Below are 21,832 nucleotides of genomic sequence, written 5' to 3' on the forward strand. Positions count from 1 at the left end.
TTCTTTTCTTCTCTTCTCTTCTCTTCTCTTCTCTTCTCTTCTCTTCTCTTCTCTTCTCTTCTCTTCTCTTCTCTTCTCTTCTCTTCTCTTCTTACCTTCTCTCTCCCTCTGTCACCTGTGTGCATGTAATTTGAAGATTCAAGCAAGAGTTATATCCCCAGGGTTCCTATAGAAATCCTGTATCCATATATAATCATGCTTGAAGATGAGAATTTTGTTTTCTGAATGAAGTATAGATATACATGAAACCCTTTACTCCAGTTCATTTTAATGACTTTTTGGTCTACAAACCTGTGAAATAAAGAGGATAATAAATAAAAAGGATTTGTACACAGCTATAGTGAAAGACTAACAGGTTAACAAAAAAGAAAACCCACAAGAATTTAATAAAGGAATAATGGGAATAACTTGCTGTGGACATTATAAGATCTAAATAGGTGCATGTTTCTCTATCCTATTTCTGAACATGTTCTTGGTCTAGAGACTAACTTTATCACAATAAATTGTTACCTTATTCTTTTGTTTTTGATATAACCTTTTGTTTTTCTTTAAGAAATGGCCTGTGTAACTGAGTTAATTTTGTTTTTCTTGTCAGTGGGAAGTTGGAGGTCCACGAGTCTGTTTGACTCTTGACCTGCCTAGTCCACTTTAGTGCATGCTACACTAAATTATACAACTCTTAAAAACCTTTCAACGTTTCTTAGCCCGGCATGGTGGTTCACACCTTTAATTCCAGGATTCAAGAGGCAGAGACAGGTAGATCTCTGTGAGTTCAAGGACAGCCAGGTTGGTCCATGTAGTAAGTTCCAAAATACCCAAAGCTTTGTAGGAGAGACCCTGTCTTAACAAAATAAAAATAAAACATCTAAAAGGACACTCTTTGCATTTCTTATTATGATTGAGGGCATGCAGACAAAGCCTCATTTATACACTTTTGAGACAGATTTGTATTTGTGTGACAGTGTACTGGGGATACTGTTTTATGTGTCATTAGAAGTCATGTATCTTTCTAAGAGGTTTAAATTTTTAATATTTCTGATGTCACAGTGAAGGATTTTGTACCCTCCATTTTGGTCTTATATTTTGTGACAGGACATGGCTTCATTTAATTCAGGCTGTTCTTGAACTTCATATGTAGTTGAAGATGAATCTTATCTCTTGATCTTCCTGCCTCCACCTCCCAAGTGCTAGGATTATAGCATTATGCCACCATAATCTAGTTTTGACCTCCCTTTAACTAAGAAAAATTCTTTTCTGTTTTTATATTTTCCAGATTTATTTTTATTCAAATGTGCATGTTTGTATGCATGTATATGTGTGTGTGTATGTGTATGTGTGTGTGTGTGTGTGTGTGTGTTTGCCTATAGCCTATAAAGTCCTGAAGATAATGTCATGACACCCTACCACTAGAGTTACAGGTGGTTGTGAGCCTCCTGATGTTGATGTTGAGGACTGAACTCTGTTCTCTGGAAGAACAGTAGCTCTCAATTGCTGAGCCTTCTCTCCAGTCCTAATATAATTTTAAAAAATTGGGCACATTGTCAACTCCAGAGACTACCCTAAATTCCAATTGAGCAACTTCCTTTAAATTCTATTTGTAAATAATAAGTTAATTTTGTCATTATTTTTTTCTTTCCTCCTTGCTTTGTCACATGTAATTAAAAACTTTATATTTTCCCAAGCGTGACAGCTGACCAGTTCAGCTACTATCTGGGCCCTCATACAGTACTCATAATTGGTCTAACCCAACGTTTACCTCATCTACAAGCTGCTGGGACATGTGAAGGAGCCGGTCCTGAAGAACTACAGCTGCAGGACCACCATGACTCTGGCAACATCAGGATATCAGAGATGAGTGGGAGATGGTCCAGTATTATTGTTGTGTGTCAGAAACCAGATACCTTGAACCATGTCAACATCTTGATGTCATGACTCAGTTTGCAGATGGAACAGATCCTGAGGAGATACTTCCACAGTGTCTTCATTCTGAAGAAGTTAAGAACAAAGTTGTAGCCTCTTTTTTGGAAAAGATTGGCTTTGTAGGTGAACCTGAAACTGCCAGAGGGGACAGTGTGAATCAGGAGAAAGATCCTTTCTGGGTGTCTGTAGAAGAAGCAAAAGGGGCTTTACAGTTTCCCATGACACTCTTGACAAACGAATCTTCAGTGGAGAGGTGGGATAGGGAGGAATGAAGCAGTGAGCATGTGGTGGAAAGAAGCAGAACTAGAGATGAGACTGTGGTGACATGCATGAGAGAAGCCTGCCCTGGATGGAGGGACATGTTGTTGCCCAGTAGGGCTGACAGGGTGGTGCACAACAGTCTGGAGCTTCACTACAACTCAGCCCCTGAACTCACTGTCTGTTAAATGAATGCTCTGGCTCTGAGCACAATAAGATATCTAAGATAAGAATGGTTCATTTTCTGGATTGGACCGTTTTGGAGGAACTCTACATTCCATACTAATTCATGGATGCCACTTTGGTATCCATGGTTGGTTGCAGCACATCTGTGGTCCTATAGCAGCCAATGTCTGTGTTGATGTCTGTGGCCCTTGTTACCACAGAAGGTAATGTGGATGTCCATGGTCTGTGGGACAGACTGAAACAGTGTTGATATTCATGGGCTGTGCTGCTGCTGGGGGTCATATTGATCTGAGTGGTCTAAGCTTCCCCATGAGTCCATGGTGATGTCTTGGGTTTATTCTGCCTCGGAAAACCAGGTCTGGGTCCATGGTCCTATTGCAGTCAGAGTCTGTGTTGATGTTTGTGGCCAGTGTTACTACCAAAGGCCATGTGGGTGTCCATGGTCTGTGTTGCTGCCTGAAACTGTAATGATGTGAGTGGCCTGCATTGCCACATGAGGCCATGTTGATGTCTTTGGCTTATGCTGCTGCTGAGGTCCATGATGGTGTCTGGTGGTCTGTGCAGCATCAGAAGAATGGGTTGATGTCCGTGGTCTGTACTGATACCACTGCCAGAGACCATGCTGAGATCTGTCATGTACACAGGGAACCATGTGGAAGTCCGTGGTCCGTGGTATATCCAGAAACCGTGTGGAAGTCTCTATGATTCCTGCCACCTGACTATAAAGGGCAAGGTAGCTAAGTTTGCTGTGACATTGATGACTGCAGAGTCACAGATTAGCAAGAAGGACACTGAAGGCTTCTGTGAAAACCCCATTACATCTCTGACCTGCCCCTTTTGTCTTTTTTGTCTCTGTGTAAAAGTAATAGCCTAAACAGAAAACCATAGAATAGAACCTTTGAAAAGTGTGCTAAAGATGCTGAAATGTAACTGTTCACAGTTGATGGCTTCTATAGGGGATGCAGGTAGGGAAGGACTCTGTTTTAAGGAGCAGGTAACTGGGAGTTTGACCATGGTCCAGTGAATAGGTAGACAACATAAATTAGACTTTTCTTTTTTTCCCTTCTTTTTTTGGAAGAGTCTCAGTGGGGCAGACCTGCAAGTACTGGGAAGGGAGTGTGTTCGGGGTTCATAACGTGAAATTCCCAAATAACTTATACATTTATATATACTATGAAATTTTATGTTTTGAGATTGGAGATATTCACTGGAGATTGCCCAAGGCAGAATAACAGATTATTTAGGCAATTATTTTACCTTTCAACTTTATTGAAATTGTATGTATGTATGTATGTATGTATGTATGTATGTATGTATGTATTGAAACAAAGTTCTCTTTGTGTAGCCCTGGCTGTCTTCAACCCATGCTGTAGTTCAAGCCTTGAAGTCACAGAGGAACCCCTGCCTCCTGTGCCACTACTACTGGCCTACATTTTTATATTTTTAACTGGTAATAGTGTGACCCACTAATAGTAGTATTTTCTCTCAGTGATACACTACTATCTGATTTCTTTCCTAGAATCAATGCACCCCTTGTGCCAAAGTCCACGCTAATGTCATACGTTTTGTTGAGCTCTGCCTGCTCTAGTCCCAGTTACCTGTCAGTGACCTGTTACTGCACAATTAAAAACATTTATGTGCTTATTATTCTGTGCATAAACAATATGTGTTGAACAGAATTGAGTGGCTCTTCTTGTCTAACCTGGAACAGCTCATGTAACTGTGTAAGAGGTAGCTTGAATAGGCGGGGTGATCTTGGAGGCTCTTTGTTTGGGTTGGTTTGTTATGGAGGGCATTAGCTATGGTAGCTAGGTCACTTACTTCTCATGCTATTAGAGTCTGTTCTCTGAGTGGCAGTTTCAATATAACACCATGGAAAGGAGAGAACAGCCACAAGAATTTTTCATGAGGCCTAGACTTGGAGGTCACAAATTGCCCCTTCCGCTCTAGTCCATTAATCTAAGCAAGTGATAAAGACAGCTCAGAATTGGTGCGGGAAGATACTCTACTCCATGCTCCAAGCTGCAAGGGTACATTGCAGAGGGACAAAGTACAGGCAGAGACAGAAGGGATTTTTGTGGCCATTTATAAACAACCTACATTAGATATTTAAAGGGATATTTAGATTCTGAGTTGAAATTATATAGAAGGTTCCATCCTATTTTCATAGTTGTAAGGAGAAGACAGATGAACAGTATACATATAAAAAAGAAAGTTTGATTCATTTGGGAGATGAAATATGTAGATAAATGATTCAAGACCATTTAAAAACTGGGCATGTATTTTTGCTATCTTCCGAGATAGAATATTTATGAAAAAGCATTTTTTCTTTTACATACAGCTAAGAATTTCAGTTCTCCCAATATACGCCTTAAAATATCAGCCCTGTTATTTTCTTTCTTTCCAATTTATGTTTTTATTTATCTCTTCATTTCTAGGACTAGTTTTGCTTGAAGCCAGGAAACTTCTTTTCTAGAAGACTGTGTAAGAGTTTCCTCCAAGCTTTCTTCCCTACAAGGAAACTTCTTGAGGAGGAAGGTAAGCAACAGAAGCTTCAGAAAGTTCCTGAAACTGACCAGATCCTCTAGGCATCTTTCTGCCAGAGTAAGCATTAAAAACTGAGAGTTCCTTTGAGAAGAAGGGAAGACAGAAGACCAGACCAACTTCCTGGAACGCATTTAGAGCAACTGAAGCATCTGGAATGGACACTCTTCAGCATGCTGAGCTGTCTTCAGGCTGTGCATTGTGATCCAGGTTTTCAGCTTTGTGAGCTGTCACCCATGCTGGGGTGGGCTCTGGTGATGAAGCTCTCTTTAAGTAATCTGTGCTCCTGTAAGTAACAACAATACATTCACTAGACTTTGGTGGTAGTCATACTTTGAGCTGCTGTAGGTTCTCTATCTAGGTTGTGTAGACATGTTTGCTGTGTTTACCAAGGCAAGTTTTTGTCACACAACATAGGGTCACACAAAATCCTGTCATTTGCCTTAGGATATTGCACCATTAAAGACAACTGCGGGAGACCTAAAATATTGGATTTTGGCTTCTTACTACATTTTCACATTGTCACTCTTGAGAAACCTTGACTGAAGTTCGCTTATTGATTCAGTTTCAAAGAATGATACATTCATTTGGTAACACAGAGTTTTTATAACTAGAGAAAAAAATCTCAAAGCTATAGAAAGATGCAGGTTTTCAAATCTACATGGTTTATCAGCAAGAAAGTTCAAACGCTCATGCTTTTCAAAAGGGGATTCAAGGAGGCTGGATTGGGAAAGGGAGTGTCTACAGTTAGAGGAGTTCTGTGGAAAAGGACGAGCTTGGAAAGAAAGGAACAAGGCCAAGTAGAAGGGAGGCGGGAGTCTGATTATACTTTCCTGATTATTTCATGGATGTCCCTCGGAACAGCAGGGAAACAAGCAATCTTAATTTAATCCTTCTTTAATGGCAGGCGTGCCTTAAGAATGCTCTCAGCTCTGAAGGTGATTACAACACTCCTGAACCAAATACCAGCTGCGGTCTTATGCATCTGAGCTTTCTGTTTGTATTAACAGCTTTCAAGAAGGTGTCAGCACCCTGGCATATTCTGTTCAGATGAGAAACTCTGATAAGTCAGTTGCTATTTTCTCTTGAATTATGGGACCCTTAATCCTTCATTTTATGACCTTGTAGTTTTAGGGGAAAAAAAACAGGAAAGGCGACAGACTAGAAAACTTTATGAATTTAAATTTTCTCAGCACAAGTAACATTAGGACATCACTGCAGTCCCAGAAATGGCTTACTTGGAATTATTTGTTGTTTGGTGAAGTAGATGGAAATCATGAAGGGAGCAGTCTTTCCATCTCCTCACCCTTCCGTAATGATATTTACTCTTTCCACAGCAATCATTCAATTTTCTCAGATGTTCACCACCTCCTCCTGCTGATTAAATTCCTGTTTGGTCTCACTGCCAAGTCTGTTGGATTAAATTAACAAATTCTGTTTGCTTTGGGAGGAATGACCTGCATCAACCTTCAGCTTGTACAAAATAATAATCTTGTCAGTGATGTATTGATTCAGTGTTCTTTATCTGCTTTTAAAGAAATGTTCAGTGAGAATAGAATCCCTGGCTTGCCTGAGTCTGCAAGCCTGCCTTGCTTACTTCAGTGTGCTGGAGACCTTGATCTTGTACATCTAATAAACCCTTGTTCTTTTCTGTTTTTTAATGATTCTGGTTCTTCTAATGGATTATCAAGTCTTCATCACCTCAAGTAAAGGCTTTAACATGATCTTTTAGTCTATAAAATGACCTGCTCTTAGAAATTCTCTACATCAAAGGACCAATTTAGGAAGATTAAAAGCTCTCTTTTTAAAAAGCAAAGCCAATTTTCATTAAATTGTTTTTTTCCCTGCCCCTCTTTCATTTGCTTCATAACAGATAGCTGAGAGGTACTGAGACTTTTTTGTTGAAGAAAATGACTTAAAATTTTTGACATTATAAGATTTTGAAAGCATAATAAGATTTTTAAAATTTTACACAATGCCCAATCCATTAAGCATTTTAGAAAGCCCTAGAAAACTAAAATGACATTTTCTAAACGTCACTTAAAAAGAATGATAACAACAGAGAAATGACTAGACTACTGGCTGAGGGCAGAGTTTGGACAGAGAAATCAGCAGCTGCCACCTCCTGATGATTAGGCTGTAGTTTATACTTTGTTTATCTTTTCAAACATGCTACTGGGCTCCACTTTCTATGTGTGTCTCTTTACAGCTGAAGTAAATGAAGAATAAAAGTTGACTTCATAACTTGACTAACAAAAGGAACATGAGGCCAGCCCTTTGACACTGTCAAATTATTACTAAAGCTATTTTTTATCCTTTCTGTTTATCTATTTTTACTGTGTATATTAATTTCACACTTGACACAAGAACAATTTATACAATGTTTTCATTTCTCTGCTCTCCCCACAGTCCCATTTGTTCCCCTAGACAGTTCCCTTTGTATTTTCTTCCCACATATATGTAAATGATTTTATGTATCACTATAAAATCTAATAATCACATATAAGAGAAAACATATGCTGTTTGTCTTTCAGAGACCAGCCTTATGGGAATTACATGCTTATCTTCAGTTACTCCATTTTCCTTCAAATGTCATAACTATGTCAGTTATGACTTGAAAACATCTATTGCTATATATGTATGTTTTCCTTATGAGTTCCTGTCATCGGATGCTGTACTTCCCCAGCTGAGCTATTGTTTCAATAAACATCAATGTACATGTATCTTTGCGATATGTTGGCTTAGAATTCTTTGGATAATAGAGTGATATAGCTAGGTAATATGGTAAACCTATCTTTGATTTTTTTTTTTTGAGAATCCTGTATACTTACTTCTACAGTGTCTGAACTACTGTACGTAGTGTGTTTAAGGTTTCCCATCTGTTCACTTTTCCACCAGCATTTGTTATATGATTTTTTGATGACTTCTCTTCTAACCAGAAAGACACAAAATCTCAATGTAGTTTTAATTTCTATTTCCCTGGTGGCTAGTGAGGTTGAGTATTTTTTTGGTGTACATTGGCTGTGAGCTTCTGGGGATTCTCCTATTCCAGCTTTTCATGTCACCATAGAATACTAGAATCACAAGTGCGTGTGACCGTGGCTTCCATTTCCCCATACAGACAGTGGGATCACAGAGAAGTGTGTCCTACCTCATCTTCCAATGTTACCATAGGGTATTGGGATCACAGATGGATGTGACCATAGCTAATTTCACTTAGGTTCTAAGGACTGAGACTCAGGACCTCGTGGATATACAAGAATCAATTTACCCACTGAACAATCTCCCTAGCATTTCCCTTTCTCATTTCGTTTCAGCATAAACTCCTATGTTAACTTCTTTAATGTATTTAAAGTTGTGTTTTATACAGATTGAGAGATTGGGACCTAATTTAATTCTACTATTTATAGGTACCCAATTTTCCTGCCTCTATTGTAGAAGAGTATGTCTTTTCTTTAGTGCATATTTTTGGTATCTTTCTCAATGTGTGGATTTAGCTGTGTCTGGGTCCCTTATTGTATTCAATTGACACAAAGTCCCATGTGGGACTGCGTAATGGTATCTTGGTTCTTGGCTGGGCATGGGCCTGGAACCCCGAGACTCCAAGGGAGAAACAGCAGGTGTCCGGCCATGTCCCCAGAACCCAGGGTCCTGACATGCAGTCTAGTCTCCATAGACCTAAATTGTTCAGTCACTTAGGCCATTATAGCCCCTCCCAAAGTGCACAGGTAGAGAGTGTGACTACAGGCCTCAGGCCCTAGAAAGATTTACATACTAATGAAGGCCAGAGGGCAGAGCCAATTAAACATTCGTACCCAGGTCCTCCCCCTTTCTCCCTCCCTATTTAACTCAGGTCTGCTCTGAGTTTCAGGGGGGTACATCCAGATCCATCTATCATCTGCCATGAAAATAAACCCTTTTGGAACCAAGGACTTTCTCGTGTCATTGGGGTCTGCCGTTGCCAATGCTTCTAGCCTCTGGAACCTTAGACTTTCTCCTGTATGTGGGACCCTCTGTATGGAAAGCTGCAGCATTTTTCCCACAGCCCCAGAACTATACTTTATAGAAATAATAAAAAAAAATAATAGTGAAGACCATTCTAAGAATTTATAAGTCTTCAAAATAGAGTCCACATATCCAAAACAACCCTCATAAAAATGCTGAAAGTATGTATCTCTGTATGTGATTTTAAGTCATTTTATAGAGCCACAGTATCAAAACTAGCTCAGTATTGGCCATTCTGTTGTCAACAAAATAGATTCCAACTTTGAGAAGCAAGCTCTCCAAGACTACTACTCTTTGTTGTTTTATTTAGGCCAAACACACGATCAATGATTGTTCCCACATGCAATGTCACAGAACAGGTTAAGTGGGAGAACTTTCAAGAAGCCCACTTATTATTTAGTCATTAATCTAGACTTGCTCTTTCATATAGTTCAGTGAAATCCAAGCCTTATTGTCAGGGTGAAAGAGAGGAGAAACAACAATCAGGAAACTCTACACACCAGTATGGTCCTCAAGAATGTGCCATCCAGGAGTGTGCTTCTGATGAGTGTGTCTTGCACATTAACCCTTCCTATAGTCCAGGTACACTTTGGGCACAATGGAAGTTAAAATGGTGTTTTCTAGTGCAGATGGGAGTTGAAGTGGAGCCTGCTGCCTTGGGTTTATTGAGATGCTGTATGTCTCCTGCATCTTCTGAGGAATGTTATGAGGAAAATTGCAATGGTATTAGTTCACCTTGATTGTGGATGGCTGACTTCTTTCATATTTATCTAGTTTTTCTTCCTTCCTCATACATTCTTTCTATTATTTTAGGGATACTTTTAGAGTTTGGCTTTCTTGGGGTGGGAAGATGAACCTTAACTCACACATCTTTTAGTTTTTCTGTCTGCAATTCTATAACTTTTTAATGAGCAGGATAAGGGTCTTCATCTTCATCTGTGAAGATATTGTCATACATTTTATTTTTCCAAGTTTGGAGAACTTTCTTTATTACTCTAGAGAAAGCTTTACCCCTTATTTCAAGGTTCTCTTGGATTATATTTGTTCTTATGTTTTTGAAAGAGTTGGTGACACATACCTTCTATTACACAGGGAAACAAAGTTCACTTTCTCTTTTAGCTGGATGAGGCAAATGTAGTAAGATGGGGAAGAAACACAAATTCAAATTTTATAGTGTTTTCTATCTAAAGGCTGTTCTGAAGCAGAAGTCTGCTTCTTACTTAACACTGTATCAAAAGAATAAAAAACATCATATCTAGTTTACTTCAAGGAGGTAATGACCTTCAGTGATACCAGTTTCCTAGGAGCTGTAATATAAACTTCCACAGAATCAAAATTAGACTTCAATAGATAATGCTGATAAGGACTTATAGGACAATATCAAACTATGACATAGACTGTGGTAAGTATCAAATAAGGCATTTAGAGACACTGGAGAATAGGAAATGGAATGTACTTCATGCCTATGTAGAATGTTCTCAAACTTCCATCATTCTCACCTACATTTTCTCCTCTTTCTCCTCCTCCTTCCACGCTTCCCTTCACTTTTGGAAATATTCCTTTACTACATAGCCCAGGCTGGCCTTAAAGTCTAAACTTGTATTTTTTTAATTAAAGAAAATAGCACCTAGAAAATAAAATCCCATAATCCTCTAACTCAAATTTGGCTGTTCATATACCTTGGAAGGATCCAGTAGGTTCTAATTGACATCCAAGGAGACATATCCTCAAAGAAAATTGCTGTTTCCTCCCTTAGAAGGGTCTCAATAAGCATTTCTGGTTGGTTTAGAACTCAATACATAGAACCAGCTGGCATTTAAGTCTTAGAGATCCTCCTGCCTCTGTATCTTGAATTCTGAGATTGAAGGCATGTGTCAACATGCTCAGCCCACACTCTGTATTCTTGTTTCAGAGTCCTAAACCCTGAGATTTTAGGTATGTCCCATTACACATGGCTTTGGTGACATATTCTCCATCAATTTATAGTTATTGCTGGGGATGGATATCAAGTGCTGCATTTGCCTTGGTTTGTTAAATTTCTAAGTGCCATTACTGCCACTTGGTGGCATTACTAACCTCTCAGTATTTCATTTCTCTTTTTAAGAAGACCTTTGTATTCTCATGCTGTGTGTGAAGTTATTAGGCCCACAGTTTTCTATGGCTCCATTTATTATTCTTCTGTTGTCCCTTGAGTTATCTACAGAAGAATTTCAATCATCCAGTCTTTCTATTGTACTTGAACATAGTTCTTGAGAACGTGTCTTTTTTCCCTCAAGTGAGTAGTACTTTTTCACTGCCATTCTTATTGACATCACATCAATATCAAAGAAAAGATTTCCAAGCTGTTGTCCATAGATTCAGGTTTCTCATTGATCATTACAGTTCTTTTCCCATAAGCTTAGGCTGTGGAGCAAACAGACAAATGAACAAATAGAGTGGTTGTAATACATTGAATCAGAAAGCAAAGGGGCTTAGTACTTGCCCTATATTCTAAACAATTGATTTGGGGACAGCACTGAGGGAGGACCATGTTCTTTAGCAAAGAGTGATGAAGTAGCCAGCAATTATTCACAAAGCAGAGCCTTTGTCCTTTACTGCTGTCTGTGAGCAATGATAAGGACGGAGGCGGCCTTCCAAACTGGGCCACAGCATGTGTTGTTATTGCTAGGCCTTGAACAGCCTTATTATGGATTGGCGATTCATCTTTCACAGAGCTCTGAAATACACCTAGGTAGTGTCCTATGATTAATTTTTTTATAGGAGATTTCTACATTAAAACAAGCCAAAATGAAAAAGAAAAGAATTACACAGTGTGTGAAATTGTCTCAAGGAGCTGTGATGCGTATTTTTTCCCTTAAATGGAGAGATTCAGTGTCAAGGTTGAGAGATGAAGTAACAGACTGTAATCATTTTGATTTGTGTATATATTACTTTTCATCTACTTTGAGATAAGAGAGTTCTATTACTATTTCAATAGACATCAGTGGTAAAAATGCCAGAAAGCTATTACATCTTATGCTGTGGAAATGTTAGCTGAGATGGGCAGAGGGATTCATCCACAGTGGAGTCTTCTCATAATTTCGAGGTGTCTCTGCAGCAAGCATTTTAGTTTCAGCTATTTATTTCCTTTGATGATGCAATTTATCCTCTTCCTGGTTTTTCTTTTCTTTTTCTTTCTTTCTTTTTTGACACACTCATTTCTTGTGGAAATGATGCTGCTTACTTTTCTTCATCAGCTACGGATGTGCATCCCTACCTGTGCTCTGAACTCTGTATAGTTTTCCCTGGGTCACAACCATGAAACCAGTGTCTACCTAAAGCAGTCCCTTAGTGATATTATATGTACTTACTGTATCTGTATACACACAATTTTATGAATGGTGGAAGTCATGTTACCCCTTTTTATTACATTTTTCCTGATTAAATTTTACATACAAATATACAAATGTATAATCTTGCTTTTTAATATATCTACATATGGTGAAACACTTATCGTAATTTTGCAACTTAGCATGCTGCTTATTACATATACATTACTTTCATAGCTAATGCTCCTTTTCAAATTATAAAGATATAACTTTATTTAAATAAGACATTACATACACACACATACATATATAAATGAATATATATGTACCATCTCAAACTTCTGTGGCAGAAGAATAAAAGTTTGCTTTTGTCCACTTTTATATTCTTTGTAGAGAAATTGAATGCAAGTATCATAAGTTTAGGATAGTTATGAATTTTTAAGCACAATATGAATTATATATATCTGCTTCTTAAGTCCATGTGTATTTGGCCTATGTAACTTTCAGGCTTCTGAGGATAAAACATATTTGTCATAATATCTCTAGTTTGTTAATACTTAGAAAGAAGGTGAAAATAGCTGTATAGAAGACCAGGGAGCCATACACGTAGAAGCTATTGCTCTAAACAAATATAAGTTTCCTCATAATAACAAGTCCAAACTATCCATTCTGCTTTGGTAGTTATAAAAAAATTCTATTTCTTGAGATGGGTCATCACTGCAATAAAGCATGTATTTGAAGCTCATCCACAGAGACAGAAGGCATATGTTGGGATAAAGAACACAGATGGATGTAAGCTATCTGGTATAATATTCTTTTATTTAGGGGAGCATAGTATTATTGAATTTATCCTCTACTCATTTTCATTCTTGCATGTCCTACTAAATTTCTCCCCTTTCCAGGCTTCCAAAATATGTCTTTTGGTTTCCTGTTGCTGTAATAAAGTATTATTACCCAAAGTGCTGAATTTAATCCTCATCCTCCAAAACAGAAAAGAAAAATGGACACTTATAAATTATAAGCTCATAGTTTTCACTTAGTTTTATTTGTTCAATAGAAAGTTACTCAACCAAATTGCTGTGAAGTGTTTCTAGGATTGCTCTGCATCACTAGACGTGTAAGAGAATGCTGGCTGTGCCCTGGAATACTCTCTTCCAATCCTACCTGATCTTGGGGCTTAAAAGTGAGGTGACACAGAATCAGGGACACAAACTCTGGGAGCAGGTGAGAAACACCACAGCAAGCTCTTCTGACAGATACTTCAAGCTTCTTTAATACTCTCCATTTGTGCCTCATTACTCCCAAGAAAGCATCTCTTCTAAACAGCAGTTGCCAATTGTCTGCCATTGTCTGCCTGAGCAATCCTTGGTCTCTCAGGTGGTCTTCTATGAGGTCCTCCTACAGGAGAAGCCTGACCCCTGACATTTATGTGGTGGCAGCAGCTGTTCCTGTTGCTGGGATACCATTATCTCAGCATTGCTGACCCTACCTCTGAGGATTCCCAGTATACTGGACAGTGCCTGTCTTAAGTTGTCCAGTCTTCCAGGATCTTACCCTTCATTGACTACTAGCCCTCAAAGAAATATCACTCTGTAGGTATGTCACACAAGGGGTAGATGAGGAACAGCCTATATGGAGGTCTCACAGATCTCTGCAATCCACACTTATATCATTTCCTTAGAGTAGCTGCTATCAGGATTCTTGAGAGCCATCAACACCTAGAGGGTTGCCTTATTTATGGAACGCATATTTGTTTACATAGAGGTAGCCACCATAGTTCCTCCTACAAGAGAAGACCAGAGTGATAGAGTTTTTAATCACACTGAAGGGTACACCTCCAACAAACTGTAGCTCTAGTTTTGTTCCCATCACTGGTAAATGTCAGCTATTCTGTTTCTCTGGTGTGAATCTCCAGGTTGGGATGTGGGTTTTTGTTGTTGTTGTTGTTATTTACAGTTTCATTAAACCTTTGCTATATTTATCTATGCATTTATTTAATTTTTGTTGCTTAAACTACCCAGTCTTTAATATTTTGACATGCCCAATCTTATTTTGAACTTGTTGTATAACTGAGGATCACCATGTACTTCTTAATCCTCCTGCCTCCAGAGTGCTAGGATTGAAGCTGTGCATCACTCAGTCCTGGGTACTGAACCCAGGGCTTTGTGTTAGCACTGTAGCAACAGAACTGCATTCCAGCCAGGATTTTATTTTAAAATAATTTTATTGTAGTGTTTTTCCTTTTCTTTTCTTTTCTTTTTTTTAAATTTCTCTGTCTTTTGCCTGGAGTACATGTGTATTTGGTGTCCATGGAGGCCAGAAGAGGGTGCCTTATTACCTGGAATTGGAGTTACGGCTAGATATGACTTGTCATGTTTATTTGATCTACAGGTTACAGGGAAGCCAATGATGACACGGAAGGTAGGAACATATAGCAGAAATCATAAGGGAAAGGCACTTACTGCCTTGTTTTCTCTGTCACATTTAGCTACCCTTCTTATATACCCCAGGCTTACCCACCTAACGATGGTAACACCTGCAGTGAGCTGGGTCTTCCTACATCAACTAAAAATGAAAAAAATCCCCCACAGACATGTCCACAGGACAATTTGATGGAAGCAATTCTTCAACCAAGGTTCTCACTTCCTGTCAAGGTGATGACAAAGACTAGCCATCATAATGTCCTTTGTTTTTTATGCATATTCGGCATCAAGATAGGAACAGGAAGGCGAAATTTCTTTATTCCCAGATCCCCTTCCCCTTAGTAGTGACTGACAAAAAGCCAACTGACAAAAGCCAGCAGCAGACTTTAGAGTTTCACCTATAAGAATACAGTGAGGAACAGTCCAGTCAGGGCCAAGAGGTAACAGTTTTATGATCAGCCCAATACTCTATCATTTAAAGGCATTTCTGAATTTACAATTTTTGGCTTCATGTTACAGCTTAGAACTTAAGAAAGTTTTCATAGGTGGCTGGAAGTTTGATAGACAGTATATGGTATAAAAAGGAAAATAACTTTATTTTGATTATATTTACTATTTTTGCCAAAATTTAGACTAATTTTGGCTGTTGGTTTCATAGGTTTCAGTCTATGGTTGGTTGGGTCCAGTGTTTCTGAGGCTGTGGGGTGAGAAGAAAGAGAGATATTCATCCTCTTGTTACCCACAACATTGAGAGAGAGAATGAATGAGAACAAGACCCCCTCTTTTGGCTGAGCAGAGGATTACTCTGATGATTCACTTTCTTCTACTATCCCTCATCATTTAAGGGTTCCACCGCAACTCAATAATGCAATAGTAATCCAGAATTCATGATTCACGAATCAGTTATCTTCCAAACCTTCACCTTTGAATACTGCTGCACTGGGGATTTCAGTCACACAGTCTCCGAGGAGCACTTCATACCTAAGCCACTGCAATAGCGAAGGATTTACTGTTTGGTTGCTGTTGCTATTTACCCTCTTTCCTTGGGCTGCTTCTCAAGCCACATGTGTGGGCATGCCAGTAAGAGGAGAGAAAGGACCTAGATGGATTTTAGCTGCTTTATTCATGGCATTAGTCTTCTTGGATTGTCTGATGGCTGGTGTTAATTATCAACTTGACAAAAGTTAGAATTACGTGGGAGATGGGCCTCTGGATAGGTCTACTGGGGATTATTGGGATGATGATAATTGAAGGAGGAAGACCTGCACATTGCGGATACTATCATTCCCAGGGCAGGGTTTCCTTGACTTTAGTATAACATAGAGAAAGCACGTTGAGATTAGCATGCATTCAAACATTGTTCCCTGATCAAGTTCCCTATTTTAAGTTCCCCACTATGATGGTCTCTAGGCTATACCTCTAAGCAAAACTAATCTCTTCTCTCCTTAAGTATTTTATTATAGCAACAGAAAGAAAATGACAGATTGCCATGTCAAAATATGAAAAACAGGGTATCTTAAGCAACAAAAATTAATCTTCTCACTTTTCTGGAAGTTGGAAGTTCAATACTATGAAGCCACCATGTTCTGATTTTGTTGGAGAGAGAGAGAGAGAGAGAGAGAGAGAGAGAGAGAGAGAGAGAGAGAGAGAGAGAACTCTAGCATCTCTTTTCTAAAGACACTAACTAACCTTATCAAGTTTGCCTCTTATGTGAATGAATGAATTTATGTTCATTTTTAGAACCTCCTTCCCCAAATAAAACAACACTGAAAATCAATGTTTTAATATATAAAAGTTTAGGGACCCACACATGTAGAAAATTACACTGATAAAGTCTCCTTTAATATCTCAGTTATAAGTACTGAGTAACTCTGGTCTCTTTATATAAAACTAAAGAGAAATTCTTACCACAGATAATGATAAAACAAATAGCCCAAAGCTAACTTTTCTATTGATAAAGATATCTGCTCCCATTTTTTTCTGGCAATGTCTAGTTTACCTGCAAGTCCTATTAGTGCACAAGTCAAGCTGAAATGTGAATATACCTTCAGTCATATAATATTCTCTTGGTACCAGTTGTAACTGTAGATAAAACACTTCTAGCTTAGTGTTTAAATTTTACTTTTATATTTATTAAATATTAATTTTTATTCTAATGCTGACTTCCATGAACACCAGGATGATTGCATGAAGTCCTGAACAGTAGGGTGTCTATGCCATTTTAAAGACTATATCCTGATGATTGAGTTCATAGTACTGTGCCTGGTATGATTTATGAAAGTAGATAAACCATGTGTGAGAGCTGTGGCATGTGCACTCAGCCATCTTGACCATACTCTGGTGAGGAAATGAAAGAAACACAAATATGTTCTCATCATAATTTGAATATTCTTTTGGTATTTGTTCTGTATCTTTAAACACCAATTCAAATTGCTTGCTTTGCTTTTACTTTTGTGGTGTATAATCATGCCCAGAGGTTATTCAATACATTGCATAAATGAACTATAATTTAAATAAGTGCAATGAATTCTTAAGTTTATATTCCCAATGGGGAAGATCAAATTGATCACCAGAGTATAATGAGTAAATTGTTGACTAGAATCAAAGAACTGCAAATTAATACTTTGGTTGAATATCATCCCACTACCATTCAAGGGAAGGGAGTTTACTAAAATCTCAGGATTCCTGAAAGCCATTACTTCCCAGTGGCATATTTTTCAAATTTTGTTGAAAGAAGAGATTGGAACTAGTAATTTCACTTTTGAAATTTAGTTTATATATTTTTGCAAATTAAAATGCCACTCAGTAAATTTAGTGAAATGAAATCAGTAGCTCATACTTTATGTCAGAAACTAGGCTCTGATCTGAGGATTTGAAAAAAAAAAACACTAGAGAGAAAAGAAAGATGGCAGTGGACACTTACACCCACTGTGGAGCTCCGCAGGAAGACTTAAAACCCCCCGGAGTCTCTGAAGGGTAACAGGGCAGCAGAAAAGGAGTCTGCAGAGACCACAATATTTCTCGAAAAACTGGAAAAAAGCAAGTCTTTTGGAAAGATGCTTTTAAAAAGTGAACTTAAGAAATTCAAAGGAAAGATGGGGGAACAGAAACCTGTGAGGCTAATCTATACCTTTCGCTGACACATCTCAGCCAGCAGGTTGTAAGCACAAAGATCATTCCCCATAAGTCATGGCACAGCCAGTACCAACAACAGGGAGACATAGAGAGGCCTGGAGTTTCTGGAGAAACAAGATACTACAGAATAGAACTGGCTCTTAAGCCCACTAGCCAGTTCCCAGAATGGAGCCCCCTCCAGTGTTGCCTGTGCTGCTTGTCCTGCTGGGAGGTGGAAAGCACGAGGCTGCAGTGTTACCTACAAACAACATAGTTCTGCCCAGCAGCCTCTTAGAGGACAGGGTGGTGTGCAGTGGTCTGTAGTTTCAGCAGAAACATATCTTTACTGAACAGAGCTGGCCTTTATCTCTAGGCAGGCTGGCCCCCAACTTAGCTACTGTGGCTTCAGCCTGTACTGCTTGCCATGCTGGGAGATGAAGAGCATGATGTAGCAGCAATGCCTGCAGGGTACAAGCACAGTGAACCTCAGGATGGTAGACACAGAGGGCAGGGAGGTTTGTGGCAGCCAGCAGTTCACACAGAATCTGCTCCAGGATGCCCTGCCTATTGGTAACACCACTCTGACTCTGGGCAACAGCAGGATATCTGAGATGAGTCCCAACAATGATCCAGTATTCATGTTGTTTCCGAAACCAGAAACCTTGAACCAGACCAGCAACTTGTTGCAATGGATATTTGCATGTAAAGCTGTTTGGGCAAAAAATATACTATGAGAAACACTGCAGTTTCTAATACCACTATGACAAATGGATATTTGATGGAAATGTGGGAAAGATGGAAGAATAAAGCAGCAAGTGTGTAGTGGAGAGGGGTGAAACCTAGAGAAAAGATGGTGACAGCTGTGGTGGATGGAGGTGGGGAGAACATGTTGCTGAGAAGAGTCGACAGGGTAACCTGAAAGTTGCACAGACTCAGTCCCTGACTGAACAGGCTGCCCAGTTTCAGGGTCGTCCTGATTCTGAGCAATCTCAAGATGTCTGAGATGAAGAATGCTTCATTCTCTGGATCAGACCTTCTCAAGAACCCTGCGTGGTCCGTGCTGACCCTGGAGGCCACTTTGGTGTCCTTGGTCATGTTGAAAGCCAAAGTTCATATAGGTGTCTGTGATCCACATTATCACCGAAGGTCATACAGATGTCCATGGTCTGTGTTGCTGCTTGAAGCCATGTTGATATTCATGGGACATGCTGCTATCAGGGTGCGAGGGTGCATTATTGATCTGAGTGGCCTCTGCTGTTATGTGAGGCCATGTTGATATCCGTGGTCTATGCTACTGCCGAGGGCTATCTCTGAGTTTGTGGTCTTACTGGAGCCTGGGGCCATGTTGATCTCTGTGGCCCATGTTGCTACTAAAGGCCATGTGGATGTCTGTGGTCTGTGCTGCCATGAAGGGCTGTGGCTATCTGTGGTCCTCCTGTAGCCAGGGACTGTGTTGACATCCATGGCCAGTGTTACCACCACAGTCATGTGATAATCAGTAGTCTATGCTGCTGCCTGAAGCCATGCTGGTGTGAGTGGTCTGCACTTCCTCCCGAGGCCAGTTGATATCTTCGGCTTGGGTCAATGCCAAGGGCTATAATGGTGTCTGTGATCCCCTGTGCTGTAGCTGAGTGATGTGTTTATATTCTTGTTTTATACTGCCACTGGAGATCATTCGTTGGCATGTATTGATGTCTGAGACCATGTGGAGCTCTATGATCCATGCTCTTGCTGACAGTAAAGGGCATGGAATCTATTTTTGCCAATGATGACTGCACACTCACAGTTAAGAAAGAGGGACATAGAAGACTTATATGACAACTTCTCCCCACTCCCCATAAAAGTAACAGCTTAGACAAAAGGCCATTGAAGAGAGCTCTTAATATAAAGAGACTGAAGCATAGCTCTCCACAAGTGATGGCTTCTGTAGGAGATGCAGGTGGGTAAAGGCTCAGTTTTCTTTAAGGGGCTGGCAATACAAATTGTACTTCTTTTTCTCTTCCCTCTCTGTCTTCTCCCCCTCCTCCTCCTCCTCCTCCTCCTCCTCCTTCTCCTCTTCTTCCCCCTCTTCGGGGAGGCAGGACTGGAAAGTGAGTGTGAGCAAGGTTCATGCTTTGTTGTGAAATTCCCAAGTAACATTTAATTCATAAAAATATTATGAAAAGAAAACCATTGAGTAAAATAATAATCACATATTGACTGTGTATGGGGCATAGATGTGTCCATGAATCTTGAACCTGTATAGGATGACAGAGGATGGTTACTAAAAACCAGAGCTGTTATAATGCTTGAGTAATTAACTCTTGGGAGAAGAAGGACCCACAAAGACCTTGACAGAGGATATGAAGTTTGAGGAAACTAGTATTCAATACTGTTCACTCTCACTGGCCATTTACTTATTAATGTCCTATAACTTTAAATAGGTTGCACCATGGTTAACTTTAATTGTCAACTTGTCACAACCTAGAGTTGTGTGGGAAAGGACTCTCAATAAGGGGATTGTTTATAACAGGTTGATTTGTGTGTATGTTTGTATTTTATTATTTTGTTTTCCTTGACTTATTTGGGAAGATACAGCCTACTTTGGGAGGTACCATTTCCTAATATGAACTACACACACACACACACACACACACACACACAGACATACACACACACAGACACACACACACATGTATGAGTTTGTGTGTATATGTACATATACATGTATGTGTATATGTAGGATGCTCTAGTGAAAAATACACAAGGCAGGAAGGAAGCAAAGCTCTTTCCCCTTTCAGTAGCTACAAAATCTAAGGTGAAGCCAGCATTGTCTCTTGTGGTAGTCAAACTCTTTGTTTTAATGTCCCCAGCCTCAGCTGTAGTGGAGATATGAGCTAGGTAGTAGCTCCTGTAACATTTGACCTCTGCATGTCAGCAGCTGCCCCAGTTTCTGAATTACAGCTTCCCTTGTATAGGAGCTGATGATGGTCCCTGACTTGTGCTCCTCTGATCCTTTCAATAGCTTTATCACGGTTCATGGCCTGCTCTCACTGCCTTCTGCTTGAGGTACCCAAAATGGCTTCTGTTTATTGCACTGAATTCTGCTCAGTAGAAGGAATTTGAAAGAGGATCAGAACTGCACTTAGTGGAGGAGGAGAAAGGGCAAATACTATCCACAGCAAATAGAATGAGAAACAAACAAACAAACAAATATAATACTAAGTATTAAAGTAAGTCTTTTTTTTTTTTGCTGGAGTGGGAGGGGTGGGTCGGTAGGAAATGAGACTGGCAAACTAAAAATAAGAGGGATTATGAAGTGAGCTGTTTGCTTGTGTGCGGCTGACATTACGAAGCTGTTGAGAGACCTAAGCCTGGGTGTTAAGGCTGTATTCTATTGTAGCCCCACCTTTGGGGTTCATGGAGGATGAACTGGGAAGCCAAAGAAAGGAAGAAAAGGCTCAGGAAGGTATGTGGAGCAAAAGATCACCCAAAAGAGAAAATCCAATGCAAATTAGACCTTTGAATTAAATACTTCATGGAAAATCTTCTTTAAAAAACATAAGTTATGTTGCTTTGCCTGATAGTTTTCTACTATAGAAATGAAGTTTCACAAAATTAACTTTTTCTTTTTAGACTCACAGTGCATCTCTTCTTTGCTTTCTAATAGAATTTCCAGTCTCATTTAGTTTAGATTTTCTTTTGAAAAAAATAGGAGGAAAAGGAGCCAACGATCTGGGTAGAGAAGGGATTTTCTGTCTTTCCTTGCCATTTTGCATCAATTTAAAGCCCGCAATGAGGGGTATCTTAACTTTGCTTCTTGTCCAGTTTTTGTAGCACTAGGGAGAAAAATTATGCTTAATGGCAAAGGGGGTGGCAGCTATTAAGAACGAGGACATCCTGAGTTTTGCACGCAAATGGATGGAACTAGAAAATATCATCCTGAGTGAGGTAACTCAGACCCAAAAGAACATGCATGATATGTACTCACTAGTAAGTGGATATTAAGCCAAAAAAGTACAGAATACCCAAGATACAGTCCACAGAACTCATAAAAGGTCAACAAGCTGAAAGGCCCAAGTGAGGATGCCACAG

General features: G+C 39.4%; 1 pseudogene; it reads right to left on the reverse strand.

The window, feature by feature from the left end:
- Nucleotides 1–13,568, reverse strand: part of LOC114628125 — a 131,181-nt pseudogene extending 117,613 nt beyond the window's left edge.
- Between the last annotated feature and the right edge of the window lie 8,264 nt (nucleotides 13,569–21,832).

The sequence above is a fragment of the Grammomys surdaster genome, unplaced genomic scaffold, assembly GCF_004785775.1.
Source record: "Grammomys surdaster isolate TR1022 unplaced genomic scaffold, NIH_TR_1.0 264, whole genome shotgun sequence".
Taxonomy (NCBI): domain Eukaryota; kingdom Metazoa; phylum Chordata; class Mammalia; order Rodentia; family Muridae; genus Grammomys; species Grammomys surdaster.